The sequence below is a fragment of the Myotis brandtii genome, unplaced genomic scaffold (assembly GCF_000412655.1).
Source record: "Myotis brandtii unplaced genomic scaffold, ASM41265v1 scaffold1381, whole genome shotgun sequence".
Classification (NCBI taxonomy): domain Eukaryota; kingdom Metazoa; phylum Chordata; class Mammalia; order Chiroptera; family Vespertilionidae; genus Myotis; species Myotis brandtii.
Window position 1 is genome coordinate 199,788 of NW_005354921.1, and position 21,274 is coordinate 221,061.

At 39.9% G+C, this 21,274-nt stretch overlaps 1 protein-coding gene across 2 annotated transcripts in view; it reads left to right on the top strand.

Moving 5' to 3' along the window:
• Nucleotides 1-21,274, top strand: part of CHIC1 (cysteine-rich hydrophobic domain 1) — a 158,310-nt gene that overhangs the window by 130,544 nt on the left and 6,492 nt on the right. The window lies entirely within an intron of this gene.

Consider the following 21,274-nt stretch of genomic DNA (forward strand, 5'->3'; position numbering starts at 1 on the left):
TGTTGTCCGTCCACTCAAAGGTTAATACAAATTGAAGGATTTAAACAAAAACTCCCTAACATTTTAATTTGTATTCATGAGCTGTTCCATCAGACTAGAAAGTTTAACTTGGTGGCCTCATTTTTAACAGGTAGAGGTACCTCTTCTGTTTGCCTAGGTTAATATAATGGACGAATTCCAATGATTTTGGATGCAGAGTGATAATCAGGTCAATTCCATTTTCCATTGATTTTCAGTAAAATTGTAGATTTTTTTCCATGCATCAAGCAACACATTCAAGAATAAATAATTTCAAATGAAAATTGAATAAGAGAAATTAGGATGCAGAACATCATTTAAAGCTTCATGTACTCACAGCCCTTTGCATCACTTCCTCATAATCTCTTAGTTTGCTGCCTCTACTTGCTTCCTAGACACGGCTGTTTCCTAAAATAATAGCTAACACACACAAGGTAGTATTTTATGTCTGCCACACAGTGTTCTAGAACCTTTCATCTATTAATATTCATGATTGCTCTGTCGAATGGGTACCATTGAGATCATCAACATCCCCGTATTACAAGTGAGAAAACTGAGACCAAATGATGGCCTTGGCCACTTAGGTAGTAAATGCCAGAGTTTGAGCTTAAATGAGGTAGTCTGACTTCAGAGTTTTCATTTTAAAATATTATTTCTGTTATTTATAGGTAATATAGGTACTGAAAATATGTATAAAAAATTATAATTAATGAACACCCTTATTACTAATTAAGACAAACACCCTTCTTACTGTCCCTAATGTTAAGAGAAAGAAACTTGCCAGCCACACTAGAAATCTTCATCTTCCACTTGTCTCTTAACACCCCTGATACACAATTGAGACTTTTCTAGACTTGCATCCCTACTATTTTCATAGATTTATAAAATATATATATGAAAAAAAATAAAATAAAATAAATAAAAATGGGCAAAGGACCTGAATAGATACTTCTCCAAACTGAACATACAGATGGCCAAGAGACATATGAAAAAATGCTCAAAGTCACTGATCATCAGAGAGATGCAAATTAAAATGACAATGCGGTATCACTTCACACCTGTCAGAATGGCTACCATAAACAAATCAACAAATGACAAGTGCTGGTGAGAATGTGGAGAAAAGGGAACTCTTGTACACTGTTGGTGGAAATGTGGACTGGTGCAATCATTATGGAAAACATTATGGAGTTTCCTCAAAAAATTAAATATGTAATTGCTATTTTACCCAGTGCTCCCACTTCTAAAAATATATCCAATGAAACCTGAAACACCAGTAAAAAAGAATGTATGCACCTCTATGTTCATAGAAGCACAATTTATAGTATCTAAGATCTGGAAACAGCACAAGTGCCCATCAGTAGATGAGTGGATAAAAAAAATCTGTGGTACCTTTATACCATGGAATACTATGCAGCAGTAAAAAAGTGTTATGCCCAGATTTCAGGATCCCCAAGAAACCACATCAGGGAGCCAGCCAGTCCGATGCAAAAGCATAAGAGTCTTTATTCGAGCTAGCTCGGCTCCCCCACCTTGCCAACGCAGCGACAGGAAGCAGAGAGAGAGAGAACTCTGTGTGGAGAGGGGTTTTATAGGGGGTTGGAGTAAGGGGAGGAGAAAGGGCTGTGGCCTTGCCGATTGGCCAGGCGCAAGTCAGTGTCTTGTTCCTGGGTGTGGCTAGCAGAGGCTTAGACTTCCAGGAAGAAGCTCCTTGCCAAGCACATGGCCAAGGTAAGATGGAGCACTTACCCTGGGGCAAGATGGAGGGCGTAGCCCTCGCCCTTTCACTAACTTAACTCTGGTGCTGTGTCACATATAGAAATTTTTTGATATTTGCAACCATAGTAAAACAAAGATTTATATTTTTGATATTTATTTTATATATTTAAATGCCATTTAACAAAGATAAATCAACCAAAAAAATGATCTCACTCATATGTGGAATCTAAGGAACAAAATAAACTGTTGAACAAAATAGATCCAGAGACATTGAAGCATGGAATCAAATGTGGAATCTTAGAGGGAATGCGAGGGTGGGTGCATGGGTGGGAAATGGTCAACCAAGGAACTTGTGTAGCCCATGGACTACATAGCCCATGGACACAGACAATAGGGTGGTCCAGGCCTTAGTTGACGGACATAATGGGTCAATGGGAGAAAAAATGGGACATATATAATACTTTCAACAATAAAGTTTTTTTAAATAAAAAAAGAAGGGAGGAATAAGATTGCCACTAGCACCCACTTCAGCTGGGAAGACCAAAAAGATACACTGAACATTCCTGCAGGTGTGGTCAGTACAAGTGGCAGCTCAGTCCAATAACCTGGAAGGGGATGAAGCACAAAGTTACAGCCACAGTTGTCTGCCAATCAGTTTTCCTGACGAAACAAAGCCCAAAACCTAGCTGCTTCCACATATGCTCCAAGAGTTAGCAGTAGGCCCCAGAAGAAGCTGTGGCAGTGAGTTTCAGTTTGCAGAGCACATTATATGCAAACACAAGAATGGCTACTACAGAAATATTTTCTCTTTGAGTGATAGTAGCACCCTGTGTGCATTCCCATCGTCAAGTGGAGACACAAAGAGGAAAGATGCAAGGGTCTGCCAGTCACCATTACAGAAAAAGCAAGAAAGAGATGGAGGAGCCAGTCTGCTCCAGCTCACTCCACCACCACCCATTGCAGTTGCACTGCAGGCATGTCTGGCTGCGAAGGAAAGTACTGGAATTTCATGGATTTTGTTTTACTTTGTTATTTTTTTAAATCCTCATGGGAGTCTATTTTTCATTGATTTTAGAGAGAATGGGAGAAAGAGAGAAAAAAAAACATTGATGTGAGAAACATTGTACCTGGACTGGGGATCAAACCCACAACCTAGGTATGTGCCCTGACTGGGAATTTAACCCATAATCTTATTGGTGTATGGGTGGACACTCAAACAACAGAGCCACCAGGCCAGTCTGGAATTTCGTGGATTTTGAATGTCTACCCCCCCCCACATTCTTTTATGGTGTTGGCCCCCTGAGAAAGAGGTGACCTGAACACAGAGGAGATGCCACCTTTCCATGAAATGCAGGACATTTTCCACCACCCCTTAGAGATCTAAAAAGCTAAAGCAGTTTGAGAGAACTAAAAAATTTATGATTCAGTGCCACCTATAAGAAAACAATAGAAACACATTAACAATCTAATAGAGAAGTGCCACTCTTACATAAATGCCTAGACAGAGAATGAATTCATCAAATATCATGAATAAACAAGTTAATGAGGCAGCTCAGAAAGAAAATTAAAAATCTCCAGAAAATAAACTTAAAGACAAGGAAATATGTTACTTAAATTACAGAGAATTCAAGATTACAATACTGAAAAAATAACTCAATGAGATGCAAAACTCAAGCAAGTTTAATAAACTCCGAAAAAAGCATAAGCAACAAACAAAATGAGTACTTTACCAAAGAAATTAAAACATTGAAAATGAACCAAATAAAAATTCTGGAGATCAAAAACTCAATAAAACAGATAAATAAGTGAGCATAGGAAATAGAGCTGACCAGATGGAAGAAGTAATTAGTGATTTTGAAGATAGAAATACAGAAATGACACAGAGGGGAGAAGAGCAATATTTGGGAGTAAAAAGGAAAGAATTCTAAAAGTACAATCTGACTCCATCAGAAAGTTCATATAAAAAAAATAGTAATACTAGAACAAGAGAGAGAAGGGAATGGAGAGCCTATTCAAACAAATAGGTGATGAGAATTTTCCAAACCTGTGGAAAGATCTATATCCTCAAATACAAGAAGCAAACAGAACTCCTATTTACTTCAATCCAAAAGTCATTCTCCAAGGCACATTATATTAAAACTGTCAAAAATTAATGACAAAGAAAGAATTCTCAAGGAAGCCAGGGAAAAGAAGAAAGTAACCTATAAAGGAAAGCCCATTAAATTATCACCTAAATTCCCAATACAAACCCCACAAGCTAGAAGAGAGTGGAACCAAATATTCAAATCACTGAAAGAGAAATGACTAGGCAAGAATAATATATCCAGCAAAGTTATCTTTTGACTGTAGAGGAGAAATAGACTTTTTCAGACACCCAGAAGCTGAGGGAATTTATCATCACAACACCTTCATTGCAGGAAATATTCAAGTGGGGGGGGGGGAGGTTTCCTACCTGAAACAAAGAACAAAGAGTCACAAAACTATGAGTAAGAGCACCAAGAACCTTGCAACATACATAGGAATAATTTGTGACAACAAAACATAAAATGAAAGGGGGTTTAGGTCTGAATTTGCAAAGAAGTATGAAGATCATTCAAAATAAAAAGGATTACTTTATATATGAAACTTCCTTTTTCATAAACCATGCACTCAAAAATCCAAAACTGAGACACATAACTTAAAAAAAAACACAACAGAAGAAACAAGGGGAAAAGCATGGAATGCCACAAAACAAAAACAACAGACTGAAAAGCAAAGGAAAAAATGGGGGCACTGAGCTGCCAGAAAAGAAAAGATAAAATGGCTACTAAAAAATTCTCATACATAATTAATTACCCTAAATGTAAATAAACTAAATTCAACAATAAAAAGGCACAGAGTAGGAGAGTGGATCAACAAACAAAACCCAACCATTTGTTTCCTTGAGACACATCTAAGCTGCAAAGACAAAGATAGACTCCAAGTGAAAGGGTAGAAAATTATTTTCCAAGAAAATAACATCCACAAAAAAGCAGGTGTAACCATACCTATATCTGACAAAATAGATTTCAAGATAACAAGGGTAACAAGAGACAAAGATGAACATTTCATAATCACAAAGGGGACACGAAATCAAGAAGACATAGCACTTCTCAGTATATATGCATCCAATCAGGAAGCACCAAAATATATAAAGCAACTACTAACAGTAATAAAGGAAGAAACTGACAAAAACACACTTTGTAGTAGGGTACCTAAATACCCATAAACAGCTATGGGTAAATCATCGAAACAAAAACTCAATAAATATACATCAGCCTAAATGACACATAATTAACATTTACACAGGCTTTCATCCAGAACATCAGACTATATATTCTTCTCCAGTGAACATGGAAGAATCTCAAGGATAGACTATATGTTGGGACATAAAACTAACCTCAACAAATTCAAGAAGATTAAAATCATATCAAGCATCTTCCCAACCACAAGGCTTTGAAATTAGTAATCAACTGCAAAAAAGGAACTAAAAACCTCCCACAAACATATGGAGATTAAAAAACATGCTTCTAAGATTTGCGTGGCCTTTGAAATATTAATTTACCTGTGGTGCTCTGGATGCATGAGGTTTCTTCTTTGGTGTAATGGTCACTGACCTTCTTATGTGAAGCAGGTAAAATCATTTGTCAGTGCAAAATGTGTTAGAACTTGATGAAATAAAGCTTTTTTAAAAATTAAAAAATGCTTCTAAAAAATGACTGGGTCAAAAAACAAACAGTGAAATCAAAAGATATATGGAGACAAATGAGAATGACAGTAGACATCAAAATTTTAGGATAGAGTAAAAGCAGTAATAAGAAATAAGTTTATATCATTACTGGCTTAACAAAGAAAAAAAAAAAAAAAAAAAAAAAAAAAAAATTTGGAGCTGATTCCATCTGCTTATTATCTTGCAGAAGTCATTCAATCCTTTTGGTCTTAGGATAACACTCCATCTAGGTTTTTGTGATGTTATAAGAATATTATATTTTTGCACATTACTTTATAACACTTGAAAATAATAAAAATTATAGCAGATTGAATAAAATAGATAACAAAAAGACTATTTTTAAAAGCTCTGGTTCTTTTAAAAGATTAATAAAGTTGACAAAACCCTGGCTAGATTCACTAGGAGAAAAGCAAAAAAGACTCAAACAAAAACAGAAATGAAAGAGAAGTTACCACAGACATTAGAGAAATACACAGGATCATACTAGAATACTGTGAGAAACTATATGCCACCAAATTCAATAAACTAAAAGAATGTATAAGTTCCTAGGAATAAATGAAACTTCCTAGACTGAATCATGAGGAATTATAAAATCTAAATAGACTGATAAACAGTGAGGTTATTGAAGCACCCATCAAAAACCTCCCAAATATTCCAGAACCAGATGGCTTCATCAGTGAATTCTATCAAACATTCAAAGAAAATTTGATACCTATCCTCAAACTGTTCCAGAAAACTGAAGAGAGGCAATTCTTCCTAACATATTTTATCAGGCCAACTAAACCTGATACCAAAACCTGGCAAGGATAACACACACACACACACACACACACACACACACACACACACACACACACAATATGTCTGATGAATAGAGATGCAAAAATATTTTTAAATAATAGCAAATCAAATATAATAATATGTTAAAAAAAATAATACATCACAATCAAATGGGATTCATTCTAGGGGGCCAAGGATGGTTCAACATACACATATCAATCAATGTGGAGAGAACCAAGATGGCAGTGTAGGTAACTGCAGGTACTTGCCACCTCCCAAAACCACATCAAAATTACAATTAAAATACATAGCAACCATCATTCAGAACAGACTGAAATCTGGCTGAATGGAAGTCCTACAACTAGAAAAGTAAGCATCCTATATAATAAAACCTTAATATGCAAATCAACCAAATGGCAGAACGCCCGGTCGCTATGACAGACACACACTGACCACCAGGAGGCAGACATTCAACACAAGGCTGCCCCCTGATGGTCAGTGCACTCCCACAGGGGGAGCACCGCTGAGCCAGAAGCTGGGGTCATGGCTGGTGAATGCAGCGGCGGTGGCGGGAGCCTCTCCTGCCTACGCTGCAGGCGGGTGGAAAGGAGCGAGGAGTCCTGGACTGTAGGAGTCCTGGACTGTGAGAGGGATGTCTGACTGCTGGCTTACGCCTGATCCCCGGGGGATTGGACCTAAGCCAGCAGGTGGATATCTCCCAAGGAGTCCCAGACTGCGAGAGGGCACAGGCTGGGCTGAGGGACCCCCCCCCACATGCATGATTTTGTGCACCGGGCCTCTAGTAAAGAATAAGGCATGTGGAGACTGATAGGAGAGATGGAGGTGCAGAAATGACTGATCCAACATCCATATGTGGCAATTTTTTAATCAGGAGAGATATCCTGGCTTCGGAGGCCTCCTATGAGGAGCAAGGGGTCTCAGCCCCACACCAGAACCCCATCCCAGGGTCCCAGAACTGGGAAGAGAAGTTTCCATAACTTTGGGCTGTAAAAACCAGCAAGGATTATGGCTGAGTGACAGAGGCTGCTGGAGACCCAGGCAGTTCCTGTTAAAGGGCTGGCACAAGAACTTACACCATCTTGCTTCCTCTGAGCGGAGCAAGGATGATGGGCCAACTGGCACTACCAGATGTATATGTGAAACAAGGGGCATAGCCAAAGGGATCCTCGCCCAAAGTCTTGGGCCTTGGAAAAGACCAGTAGCCTACTTGTCCAAAAGACTCGACCTTGTTGCATCCGGTTAGCCTGCTTGCCTCCGGGAGGTAGCTGCCACAGCTATGTGGTTGAGGCTTTGCTTGGAAGCACACCTGAGCGCTGGATGTCAAATGCTCAAGTCATCCAGTTTCAGGCTCTTCTGCTACCAGCCTCCTTCCTGATGATGCCCTTGAGGAACCTCTACATAACTGTTTAGAGGTCGACAAAACTTTGTAAAGACAGCCCACCTGGGCCTCATTGACACCCCACTGGCATCGCCGGATGAGGTATTTTTCATGGACGGGAGCAGTTCTGTCCAGGGAGGAATCAGGTATGCGGGGGCGGTGGTGGTTGCTTTGGACCGAACCATCTGATCTCAGGTGCTCGCCCGCAGGGCTTCAGCACAGAATGCCGAGTTGATTGCCCTTATTCAGGCTCTCTGGTGGGCAGGAGAAGAATCAGTGACAATTTGTGCTGATGGCGGGTATGCGATTGCAACAGCTCACGTGCAGAGTGCTGTTGCAGGGTATGGGGACTCCACAGAGGCAAGAGGGAACCGGCCGCAGACGAAGCGGCCCAGAAGGCTGCCCTGGAAACCGGTGGGGCCTCTACAGATTCTGGTGGGTAAAGGCTGAAATCCATAACTAATTTTTACTCAAGTTCTTACAGGCTTTATAGTCTACCCAGAAAGCAATCCAGAAGCATGTCTGAGACGTTCTGCCTTCCAACCTGGTGACTCTGTTTGGGTAAAGACCACCCAAGGACTGACTCCTACCTGGAAGGGTTCACATACCGTCATCCTGACCATCTTCCTGACCACCCCCACCACTCTCAAGGTTGCAGGACTGAACACCTGGATACCAGAAACACCCCCTTCGGATTCATTGCTCCACAAGGCTAAAAGAAGCTTGTGGGACAAGGGGGGTGGGGAATGAGGAGGAAACTGGACTTGCAGAACTTATTATCTAAATGCAGATGCCATGGAACTGTGAACAATGCATTGCCCTGGAGGGGGGGAGGGTTGTTATGTTGGTGCCAGGAAGGACCATTGGATGTGGCCTGACACCTGGGGGCCTTCCTGCAGGGCCACGACAAAGGGGGCAGGGGGCATATCTGCATGACAAAGACCCCAGCGGGATATATATAGACAGGCTCTCTGCATGTTTCTTCACTCTGATTTGGAAATTATTCCCGGAGTCTACTAGTGTTAATAAAAGGGATCCCTCCCTTTCTTTAGGAAGTGTGCTTGGTATTTCTTGGTCTTCTGTAACAGTACTAGTACTGTGACTCAGGGGAGCCTGTTTCCAAATCCTCAGCATGCCAATATGGAGGAAGCTTTCTCTTTATACCCTTTGGTTTCTTTGTCCCCTAAATGTGGATCAGACTTCCAGACCTTTCACGGCCTTTACAAAAAGCCCCGAGTGTTGGGGTAGGGGATGTGAGACCACACCTAAAGGCCTGGCCTGGCACCAGTGCTGATAACACCCTCTAAGGGTTGTGTACTCTTCATGGTTTATGGCCTCTGTAAAATGTGAGTATTTAGGTAAATAGGTATTGCAAGACCAGATAATTAAGGAAGGGGCAGTGAATTAATTATTGGCTAGCAAGAATGTGCATTAGGGATACTGATTAACTAGGTACAGAGTCAGGCTGCTAGCCTCCCCTCCCCTCCAAAAAAAAATGTCTTATTTTCCTCATCAGATAGAGCCTCGGCTTGCAGACTGAACTGTCCCTGGTTCAATTACAGTCAAGGGCACATGCCTGGGTTGCTGGCTCGATCCCCAGTAGGGGGCATGCAGGAGGCAGCCAATCAATGATTCTTTCTCATCAGTGATGTTTCTCTCTCCCTCTCCATCTCCCTTTCTCTCTGAAATCAATAAATATATATTTTTTAAAAATAGTTATATTAGAACTTAGCTTTTAGTTAAAATTATGACATTAGCTCTTTAGAGACTCATAATTGTACTGAAATATAGTCATGTCCTTGGGCCTAAAAAACTGCCTATAAAGCAAGTTTCAGGGAAGTATATAAAGCATACTTTGTTTAAGATAATAGAAGAATGTAGCCTATAAAGCACAAAATGTCTAGCTTTTTTCTTGGGTTTAAGATAACATCACTAAGGAATCTTTTTTTAAAAAAAGAAGAAAGATAATATCACTGAATCACAATCCCAAGATGTCTTGCAGAATTCTGCAAGCAGGAAAGACCACATGGCCACAGTCACAAAGACCCTGAGAGTATATTGCCAAGAACTCAATATATCAGCTAAAGAAAGTTGCAGAAGCTTGCACAATAAGTGACCAATCAGCACAGCCCAGGATCCTGAATCCCTTGCTTGTGATTACTCATGGTTTTTTGCCCTTAAAGCCATTGGAGAGTTTGGGCTTTTAAGTGATAGGTTCCCCGTTCTGCTTGTGTGATGCCCTGCCATAAAGTAACTCTAAATTCTCTGCTGCAATTCTCAGTGTTCAGTGTTTGGCTCTTGTGTGTGCCAGGCAGACAAACTCTTTTTCTGTTCAGTTATACCTGGTGCAGCACTCTGTCTGCCCCACTCCTTAGACACTTAATGAACAATTGCATATGTGCCTCTTAATATGGATACATTCTAAGAAATGCATCATTAGGCAATTTTGTTGTGAGTGTCATAGAGTTTACTTACACAAATCGAGATGGTATAGACTACTACACACATGGACATTAGGGGAGGAAAACTAATTTTCCCTCTGTTCTTGACTGAGACATCCCTGTACTAAAGGACAGATTCAGAGGAGAAGAACAAAGATTTAATAACATGTATACCTCCAGTATACATGAAAGAAGCCCAAGAAAACTGATTAACTCCCAGAAATGACCTTAAATACCATCACCTTAAACACCATTTCCAGCTAAAGACAAAAGAAGTTGTTGGGGGTCAAGTAGTCAGTTATGGGAAGTTATAGTAAACAAGGGTAAGGTAGTTATGCAGATTTAAATCACTTGTCTTCTGCATTGATAAGAGTTTCTGGAGATTAGGTCATCATCCTCTTCTTAAGACAAGGAGGGAGACTTTACAAATGGATATTTTTTTTTTACAAATGTAAACATCTCTTACAAAGGGTAACTTCTACTTAATTTTCAGAGCTTCTCCCAAGTCTGCTGTTTCTTAAAATTAACAAGCCTAAAATAATCCTTATTTCAAATAGACATATTTTGGGGCAACAAATTCTATTCCCTTACAGCTCCTAAACTGCAAACCTGTACAACATGTAGTACTGTAGGTAATTGTAGCACAATGGTATTTGTGTAATGTGTTGTACTACAGTGTAACTAGATGATAGGAATTTTTCAACTCCATTATAATCTTATGGGACCACAATTGGATATGAAGTCCATTCTCAACAGTAAAGTTTTGTGCAGCTCATGACTATAGTATATGCTATTTCTCCATGTGTCTGTATTTCCTATTATAATCAAAACTTGATTTTTTTAAAAATTACAGTACAGATTTCAATGTTGTTCAAATGTCTCCATAGGAACACATGTTCTTATCAGACCACAAATCCCAACTCCTGATTAAGAAAATAGGAATACCATAGTCTTGCTCTCATACTTAAAACGTCATCAAAAGCAGGGGACCATGCTTTACATTTTTCTTTCCCCCTGAAGGTTTCTCTAGTACAGGACTGGGAACACAGTAGGCACTGTTATAGAATAGTAAGAAGCTAGGAAAATTCCAGGACAAGCGCAACAGGGAAACTAAGACAGATAGTTAAATAGCAGTTTACAGTCACCTAGTAAATTTTGACAGGTGAACATGGTGGATGGTGCACGCAGGTAGGCCAAATAGCCATCTCAGACGGTGATTTAAGTAAAATTGAATCTATTTAAGGGAAGGGGGTAAGGGATGGAATATCCAAAGGGAAGGTCTGCACAACACCAAACTAAGGGGACATTCGGTCAATGATGGCAGCCCCAAGAGCTGGAGTTTCATCTTTATATGTGGTCATGGTGTTAGGAACAAAAATAAAATATTCGGGCCCAGCCAGTGTTGCTCAGTGGTTGAGGATTGACCTATGAACCAGGAGGTCAAGATTCAATTCCCAGTCAGGGCACATGCTCAGGTTGCAGGCTGGATCCCCAGTAGGGGGCATGCAGGCGGTAGCCGATCAATGATTCTCTCATCATTAATGTTTATATATCTCTCTCCCTGTTCCTTCCTCTCTGAAATCAATAAAATTATTTTTAAAAATAAAATAAAATATTGGGGACTAGTAGCAATTATAAGAAATATTAATCATGATCTATTAACTATGATGGTTCTGATCTGATCAGAGAAAGCAAGTTCTAACCTGGCTGAGAGTTATATGCCCTGGGACATGGGAGCTAATATCGGAATGCAGTCCATCCTTTGTATCCCCCAGCCCAATTGCCTATAACCATTATACCTTGCCTACTTTCCCATGCCTGTAATTCCTACTTTACCATGTAATCTTTTCCCTTCTACCCAATATAAGCAACTGGCTTATGGGGGGCTGCAGAGCTGATTTTAGTGGATGACCTGCTGCTCTCCCATACTGCCGGCAATATTGGAATAAACATTCATATATGATTCAACCCTAACTCTGCTTAATTGGGTCAAGTAGTGACAGGCAGCCTGGACCCATTGCTTGTCCAGTTACATAATCTGACGACTCTGGTGGGACACAAGCAGGGAGTCCTCTTGGGTAAGTACCAAGGATCCTACTTGCTGCCTGGATTGGGGCTTCTGGGGGCTGAGGCCTGGACTCTTTTATTTGCAGCCCTGCCAGGAATTTTCCTGTTTTGAGTACCAGCCACAGCCTTAGCAATCCCCATCAGCTCACCTAAACCTTAAGTTGAATTGAGCATTTTGTAACTCTGTAAAGGGGGGAAGTCAGTTGGCTCTTCTCCCTCTCAAGGCATCAGCCACTTTACTGTCGAGAATGGACTGCATATCCAATTGTGGTCCCATAAGATTATAATGGAGTTGAAAAATTCCTATCATCTAGTTACACTGTATTACAACACGTTACACAATGTGTTGTAAATCACCGTCTGAGATGGCTATTTGGCCTACCTGCGTGCACCATCCACCCTTTCAGGGGTGAACCTGATCAGCTCCTGGTTGCAAGCAGTCTGTTAAGGTCCTCGCCTTGTCTCTGCACCCGAGCCTGATCAGGTTAGGGTCGAGACAAGGCCCTGCATGGTGCAGGGCTTCGGTCTGGTGTTCCGTTCGGCTGTGCATGGTAAGCCACAAACAGTTGTCTGTTCTGTGCATTTGTTAATACTGTATATTAGGATGATTTTATCTTGGTGTAACTTTGCCTGTAATCTTGCTTAAATTGTTCAAAGGTGGGTGCTGGTGGTCCAATCCCAAAAGATACTCCATTGGGATGGATCTTGGGGAATTGGGCTACTTACACTTATCCACCAATGAAAAAAAGGAAAAGGGTGTTTTATTACAATATTGCTTGGCCTCACTCTTCAATATCCTCTTAACTGGAGACAAGTGGAGATTAGTGTTTGGGAAAGCACAGTATGAAGATTTTGTCTGTGTGTTGTGTGTTCCTGTAAATATTGTATATAAGAATGTCTCTGTTGATTATTGTTTTATATCTTTTTGTTACTTGGTTTAATTTGTTTAAAGATGGGCATATCCAACTTTGCTGGGGGAGCCCCAGCTGCTGTGGCAGGCTGAACCCCTAGCACGGATTGTGGAAACTTCCCAGTAGCTACTGAGAATTCTTCATTTTGAGTACCCTTCCTGTTCTCCCTCTCAAGGCATCAGCCACCCAAAATGCTTAGCTAGTGAGAGTTTTGTCTGTCTGTAATGTAACTTTGATCAAGGATGTTCTTTGCTTATTTTCTTATTTATTGGGGACTTAGTCTACTTTTTATGGTTTTATGAACACAGGGAATCCTCTGTCTCTGCTGTTTGGGCTTTGCACCACTCAGGACCAAAGGTCATTTGCTGTTCTGGATAAGTGTAAAGTAAGATTCCAAGGCTAATTCCCAGCCCCTCCTTTTGGGAGTACTAATTTATTTACCTTAGAGGTTGTTTTTGTTTCTGTTTTTAAATAGGACAAGATATCTTCTTATATGCAAGATTTCATGTTGTTACAGTCTACTCAGAAAGAAAATTATGGAAATAAACCTTCTAAACCACCCAAGTTTTTCTTGTAGAAGGGCCTGAGCTGCAGAAGTGCCCTCAGGCAGGGTCCACTCCCACTTTGTAAAGAAAAAAAAAAGTGAATATATATTCACACAACCAGGGAGCACCAAAATATATTAAACAGCTACTCACAGAACTAAAGGGAGAAACAGATCAAAACACAATCATTGTTGGAGACCTTAATACTTCATTGACAGCTACAGACAGATGAACCAAACAGAAATCAATAAAGAAATATTGGCCTAGCCCAGCTGACCTGGCTCAGTGGTTGAGCATCGACCCATGAACCTAGAGGTCACGGTTCGATTCCAAGTCAGGGCATATGCCCGGGGTGCGGACTCAGTCCCCGGTGTGGGGCATGCAGGAGGCAGCCGATCAGTGATTCTCTCTCATCATTAATGTTTCTCTCTCTCTCTCTCTCTCTCTCTCTCTCTCTCTCTCGTCTCCCTTCCTCTTTCAAATCAATAAAATTTTTAAAAAAATAAAAGAATTATCAGCCTTAAATAAAACACTATACCTAATGGATATGTTAACGTTAAAAAACGATTGAAACCTGTAAAGAATTTTTGTGAGTTTATTTGAGCCAAACTGTCGACATATGCCGGGAAGCAGAACCTCAACGAATTGAGATAGTGCTCCGGAGAATGGCGGGGTTACATCTGTATTTATACATGAAATTCATTGGTGACAGATTTAAGGAGGTGGGATTAAGCGAAGCGGGGAAACCTCTGTGATAGGATAAAAAGTAAAATGATGGACACATACTTAGGTGGGTGCAGGATCAATTAACATGATAAATGAAGAAATCTGCTGCATCTGTCCTGGGCCCAGCACACCTGGCTGTGCCCCAGGGGTTCCATAAAAAGGGAAGTCACAAGTTACCCAGATATCCCAAGGATATGTTATCTTAGATGCAAAAAGACAGATAGGCTCAGTTAGGTAAAGGTTGACCTTATCAGTGAAGATATCGGCTTAGGACGTAACTGCCCACCATAACTGCTTTTAGTTAAAGTTTAATTTCAGACCATCCTTTGTGGTTATTTTAGGTCTCTGAGTCTGCTAGGCTGCCATGCAGGCCTTCCCTGAGCTTGTCAGGTCAGCGTGTGGCCCCTTTCGTCCACAGATATAATTTACATTTACAGAACATTTCATCCCATGTTAGATTATACATTCTTCTCCAGTGCACATGGAACATTCTGAGGATAGACCATATTTTGGGTCACAGAACTAGCTTCAACAAATTAAAAAAAATAAAAATTATACCAAGAATATTCTGACAGTGATGCCTTGAAATTAGAAATCAACTACAAAAAGGAAATAAAGAAATCGACAAATACATGGAGATTACACAACATACTACTAAAAAATGACTAGGTCAAAGAAGAAATAAAAGATGAGATCAAAAGATATATTGAGACAAATGAGAATGATAACACAATATATCAAAACCTCTGAGATGCAGCAAAAGCAGTAATAAGAGGGAATGTTATATCATCACAGGCCTATCACAAGAAACAAGAGAAAGTCGCAAGTTAATAAGCTAACATCACATCTTAAAATACTAGAAAAAGAACAAAAGCAACCCAAAGTCTGTTGGGAGCCATTAGAAATTACATATACATTTTCAGCTTACAACACAATAGGTTTCTGGTCCCCCCCAAGCCAGCTCCTGGGAACCAATTAAGCCTTGTGGTTTAACCTGGAGTTAAAAGATAGCCTACCCTCACCTAAGTACACAACTGTTAAATCTCCGCTGACAAGCACACATCTCCGCTGATAAGCACACAGCCATCCGGAGCCTGCTAAATCTCTAGTGACAGGTTACCGCCCAAAGACCCCTTTACCCACCCCCTTCCTCTACCACCCATAGACCCCTTTACCCACCCCCCTTCTTCTAGGACAATATAAATTCTACACGCTGTAAAAATAAAGTTGAGGCTTGATCAGAACACTGTCTTGCCTCCATTCTTTCGTGTCCCTTGTTTGTCTCATTCTCTTAGGGTGTCTCTCCGTACCCCCGTTTTTGTCCCGCAGGTCGGGACAAAAGTCAGCAAAAGAAAGGAAAGAAAAATTAGAGCAAAGTTAACTGAAATAGGGAACAAAAAGATTATACAAAGTGTCAATAAAGCAAAGACCTGGTTCTTTGAAAAGATTCATACAATTGAAAAAACCCCTGGCTAGACTCGCTAAGGAAAAAAAGGAAAAGACCCATATAAACAAAATCAGACATGAGAGAGGAGAAACCACCACAGACATCACAGATATACAAAGGATCATACTAGAATATTATGAAAGACTATATGCCACCAAATTCAATAACCTAGAAGAAATTTATAAGTTCCTAGCAATATATAACCTTTCTAGACTAAATCATGAACAATTGAAAAATCTAAAATAGATCGATTGGGAATAAGGAAATTGAAACAACCATCAAAAACCTCCCTAAAAAACAAAAATCCAGGACCAGATGGCTTCACCACTGAATTCTACCAAATATTCAAAGAAGAATTAAAACCTATCCTTTTCAAACTCTTCCAAAAAATTGAAGAAGAAGCAATACTTCCTAACACATTCTATGAGGCCAATATAACCCTGATACCAAAATCTGGCAAAGATAACACAAAAAAGAAAACTACAGACCAATATCCCTGATGAATACAGATGCAAAATACCTAAACAAAATACTAGCAAATCGAATAAAACAGTACATCCAAAAATAATGCATCACGTTCAAGTGGGATTCATTCCAGGGGCACAAGGATGGTTCAACATTAGAAAAGCAATCAACATAATACACCGCATTAACAAAAGAAAGGATAAAAAATAATATAATCTTATCAATAGATGCAGAAAAGGCATTTGATAAACTACAACATCCATTTATGATTACAACATTCAATAAAATAGGAATAGAAGGAAAGTACCTCAACATAATAAAGGACATATATAATAAACCCTCAGCTAATATCACACTCAATGGTGAAAAACTGAAAGATTTTCCCCTAAGATTAGGGACAAGACAGGGATGTCCACTCTCACCACTCTTACTCAGCATAATGCTGGAAGTCCTTGCCAGAGCAATAAGGCAAGAGAAAAAAATGAAAGGCATCCAAATAGGGAAGAAAGAAGCCAAATGGTCACTTTTTGCAGATGACTTGATGCTGTATATAGAAAATCCTAAAGACTCTACCAAAAAACTATTAGAAGCAATTAACAAATACAGTCAAGTTGCAGGATACAAAATCAATGTGCAAAAATCCATTGCCTTCCTGTATACTAACAACAAAACTTCAGAAAAAAATGGGAAAAAAAAACAATTTATTTTGCAATAGCAACCAAAAGAATAAAATGCATAGGAATAAACTTAACAAAGAATCTAAAAGACCTATATACCGAAAATTACAAAGCATTATTAAGAGATTGAAAAAGACACAACAAAATGAAAAACTATCCCATATTCATGGATTGGAAGAATCAACATAGTTAAAATAGCCACATTACCCAAAGCAATATGCATATTTAATACAATCCCCATGAAAAACATTCATTTCTTTAAAAAATAGAATGAGAAATCATCAGATTTGTATGGAACCACAAAAGACACCAAATAGCCAAAGCAATCCTGAGCAAAAAGAACGAAGCTGGATGTATCATGCTACCTGACTTCAAATTATACTACAGAGCTACAATAATCACAACAGAATGGCATTGGCAGACAGACACACAGATCAATGGAACAGAATAGAGATCTCAGCTATAAAAGCACATGTATATGGACAGATAATCAAGGAGCCAGAAACACACATTGGAGTAAAGATAGTCTCTTCAATAAATGGTACTGGGAAGACTGGAAAGCCACATGCAAACAAATGAAATTGGATTACAGTTTGTCTTCTTGTACAAAAATTAATTCAAAAGGGATCAAAGACCTAAACATAAGACCTGAAACAATAAGTTACATAGAAGAAAATATAGGTACCAAAATTATGGACCTAGGTCATAGAGAACACTCTATGAACTTGACACCAAAGGAAAGGAGGTAAAGGCAAAAATAAATTAATGGGACTATATCAAACTGAAGAGCTTTTGCACAGCAAAAGAAATGGACAACAAAACAGACAGGCAGCCAACCAGATGAGAGATGATATTTGCAAACAGTACCTCTGACAAAGATTTAATACCCAAAATATATAAAGAATTCATAAAACTCAACACCAAACAAACAAACAACCCAATCAAAAAGTGGGCAGAAGACCTGAAAATGCACCTCTCCCAAAAAGACGTACAAACAGCCAATCTATATATATAAAAGGCTAGGAGACCAACCGGCCGACCGGCCAGTAGGTATGACACGCACAGACCACCAAGGGACAGACGCTCAAAGCAGGAGCTGCTGAGCAACAGCAACTTTGCAGGGTGCCCTTTCGCACTCCGGGACCCCTCCGGGTATGTCAGAGAGCCGGTTTTGGCCCAATCCCCGCAGACCAGGCCAAGGAACCCCACCTACCAGAGGGACCCCACTCACTCTGGAGATACCCTTGGAGCCACGGTGCCACCCCAGGTGCAGCAGGCAGGGGAGGGACCTCAGGATGTTGGCTCCAGGGAGCTTGTCTGGCCCCTCTAGCCCAGTTCCGCCCCGCTGGCCACCTTCTAATTAATTTCCTTTCAATGTGCACAAATCCATGTACTGGGCCACTAGTAGATATATGAAAAGATGTTCAACCTCACTGGCAATTAGGGAAATGCAAATCAAAACTACAATGAGATATGACCTTACACCTGTTAGTGGCCATTATCAACAAGACAAACAATAACAAGTTAGTGTTGGAAAATCAACAAATGACAAGTGCTGGTGAGGATGCAGAGAAAAAGGAACCCTCGTGCACTGCTGGTGGGAATGCAGACTGGTGCAGCCTCTGAGGAAAACAGTATGGAGTTTCCTCAAAAAAGTGAAAATGGAACTCCCATTTCCCAGTAATCCCACTTGTAGGAATATATCCCAAGAAATCAGAAACACCAATCAGAAAGGATACATGCATCCCTATGTTCATGGCAACACAATTTACAATAGCTAAGATTTGGGAACAGCCTAAGTGCCCATCAGCAGATGAGTGGATTAAAAAACAGTGGTACATCTACACAATGGAATACTACGCTGCTATAAAAAAGAAGGAACTCTTACCATTTGCAACAGCATGGATGGACCTGGAGAGCATTATGCTAAGCAAAATAAGCCAGGCGGAGAAAGATAAGTATCACATGATCTCACTCATTTATGGAATATAATGAACAACATAAACTGATGAACAAAAATTGTTGGGGTCCAACCCCAGCAGGTCCAGGGGTCCCCAAAGGTGTGGACGGAGTCGGCGAAGAAGGAATGACACGGAGACAGCCTTCAGTTGATCAGCAGCCTAGTCAGGACCTCTAGCCAGGGCGTTTCTTATCTCCATTCCAGGGACATTATGCTAAGTTAAATAAGTCAGACAGAAAAGGCTAAGAACCATATGATTTCACTCATATGTGGGATATAAAACTGAAACTTATGAACAGAAATAGCAGAGTGGTAGTTGCCAGAGGGAAGGGGGTGGAGGGTCCTAATATGACATGACAGGAGAAGATGTGATTTTGGATGGTAGGCACGTGGTGCAATATACAGATCTTGTAACATAGATACCCACACGTGAAATCTATATGTTCATGTTGACCAATGTCACCCCAATAAATTAAAAAAAAACATGAGAGAGAAATCTTTGTCAGTCTGCTTGAAGCTGTATTTGTTATCTTTTCAATCTGTGTCTCATCTTGTATGAAGGGGGAGCCAACTCTGGCTGCATTTCAACAAACCCAGAGGTACTGGGTGGTGGAAGTGAAGCATAGTAACCTCTATCTTGGGTAAAAACTGCTGTTTAAAATTTTAACCCTGCTATTCTGGCTTCTGTAGACATTTGCTTGCTTAAATAATAGGGAAAATAAGACTACTCCCCATTCCAGAGAGGCCATAAACTATGCCCCAGACAGAGTTGTCAGTGCTGGCGCCAGGCCAGGCCTTGAGATCTGGTGTCCCAGCAAACAGGACTTTTTCTCAGAAGGTCCAGAAGTCTCATTCCAAATTTGGGAGACAAAGAGTTGAAAAACGTATAAATAAGGGAGACTTCCACCATATTGGGTCCCAAATTTGAGAAGCAAGAGTTCCTCTGGGACCGCTAGCAAAAATGAAAAGGACTCCAAATAAATTTGGCGTATTGATTAACTTCTGAGTTACAATATAACAGAAGCTCATTCCGAGGTAACTCAAGGCATCCATTCATCTCATATACACCAGACTGAGCAAACCTTGACTTCATTCCTGCCGAGGAAATAATACTTTGGGTTTGAGATGTAGTGGAAAGTTTGGGTCACTCAACCTCTCTATTGTCTTGTCTGACTTGTAGCTGGTTGAACTTTAGAAAGACGTAAGAGTTAGAGAATTGTTAGATCTTGTAACTGTTTGTTCTTTTATGTAAACTGTCTAGTCATGGGACTTATATAACATAGCTCCGAGGTAAAATAAGTAATCACTTTGATTGATAAAGACCTTAGTAATGTGGGTAATTCCATCTCTGTACCCCAGGGTAGCTCTCTGGGCTGTATCTTACAGAACTGGAGTACATTTAGTTAAGAACCTATAAAATGCATGGTAAAATCTTACTAAAAAACTACCTAACATTTTTGTCCTAAGAATTCAGCCTGGTAACTCAAGTTGGATAAAAAACTTTGTCTAAATGAAACAAACATTGATGAGTTAAACAAAGGTTTTAGTATAGTATTATCAAAGGCTGAATGGAGCCAAATTGACTCCTGTTGGCCTCCTAACAGGAGCTTTTAGCAAAGAAAGTAAGGGTTTATTACTTGAGGAAGTGGCTCATACTTGGAATCACAGGAGAGCTAATGCCCCAAACAAGTTTGCTCTATTTACCCCACTGTGAAGAAATTTAAAAGCCAGAAAGAGATTACAATGAGAAATGTGACCAAATATAGCTTGGGGCATTAGGCTGGTTAAGTCAAGATAAAGATTAATAACAAAACCAGGGTTCATTAGCTTAACCCCCACTGGAGACCAAAAACCTTTTTACTCAAGAGTAGCTAAAATGGTTAGGGATAGAAAAGAGAAATTTTGAGGACTCCTTGAGATGGATTTGAGAAAGGATATAGAAAGACTAGCAAACTGTTCATCAGTATCCTAGTGTATATTCTTGGTAGCCTATGATTAAGTCACTGCCCTTTCTTAACAATCTGGTCTTGCAAGACCTATTTCCTAAGTACTCCCAATTTACAAAGTAACAGCTTAACTAGAGGCACTACCAAGAGCAGGCATTTAGATACAATCTAACTTCCCCATTCTAACTGACTCAGGAGGTGCTGTGAAGCCCATCACAAAAGCCTGGTAGTTAGGAAACATAGAAAACAAAGAAACCTAGGAATATATATATGGGGCAATCTCACTGTATCACTTGTTCAGGCTTTGGATCTTTGTTTTTTTTGTTTTGTTTTGTTTTGTTTATTTTTTATTTTTTCTTAATTAAATCTTTATTGTTCAGATTATTACAGTTGTTCCTCATTTTCCCCCATAGCTCCCCTCCACCTGG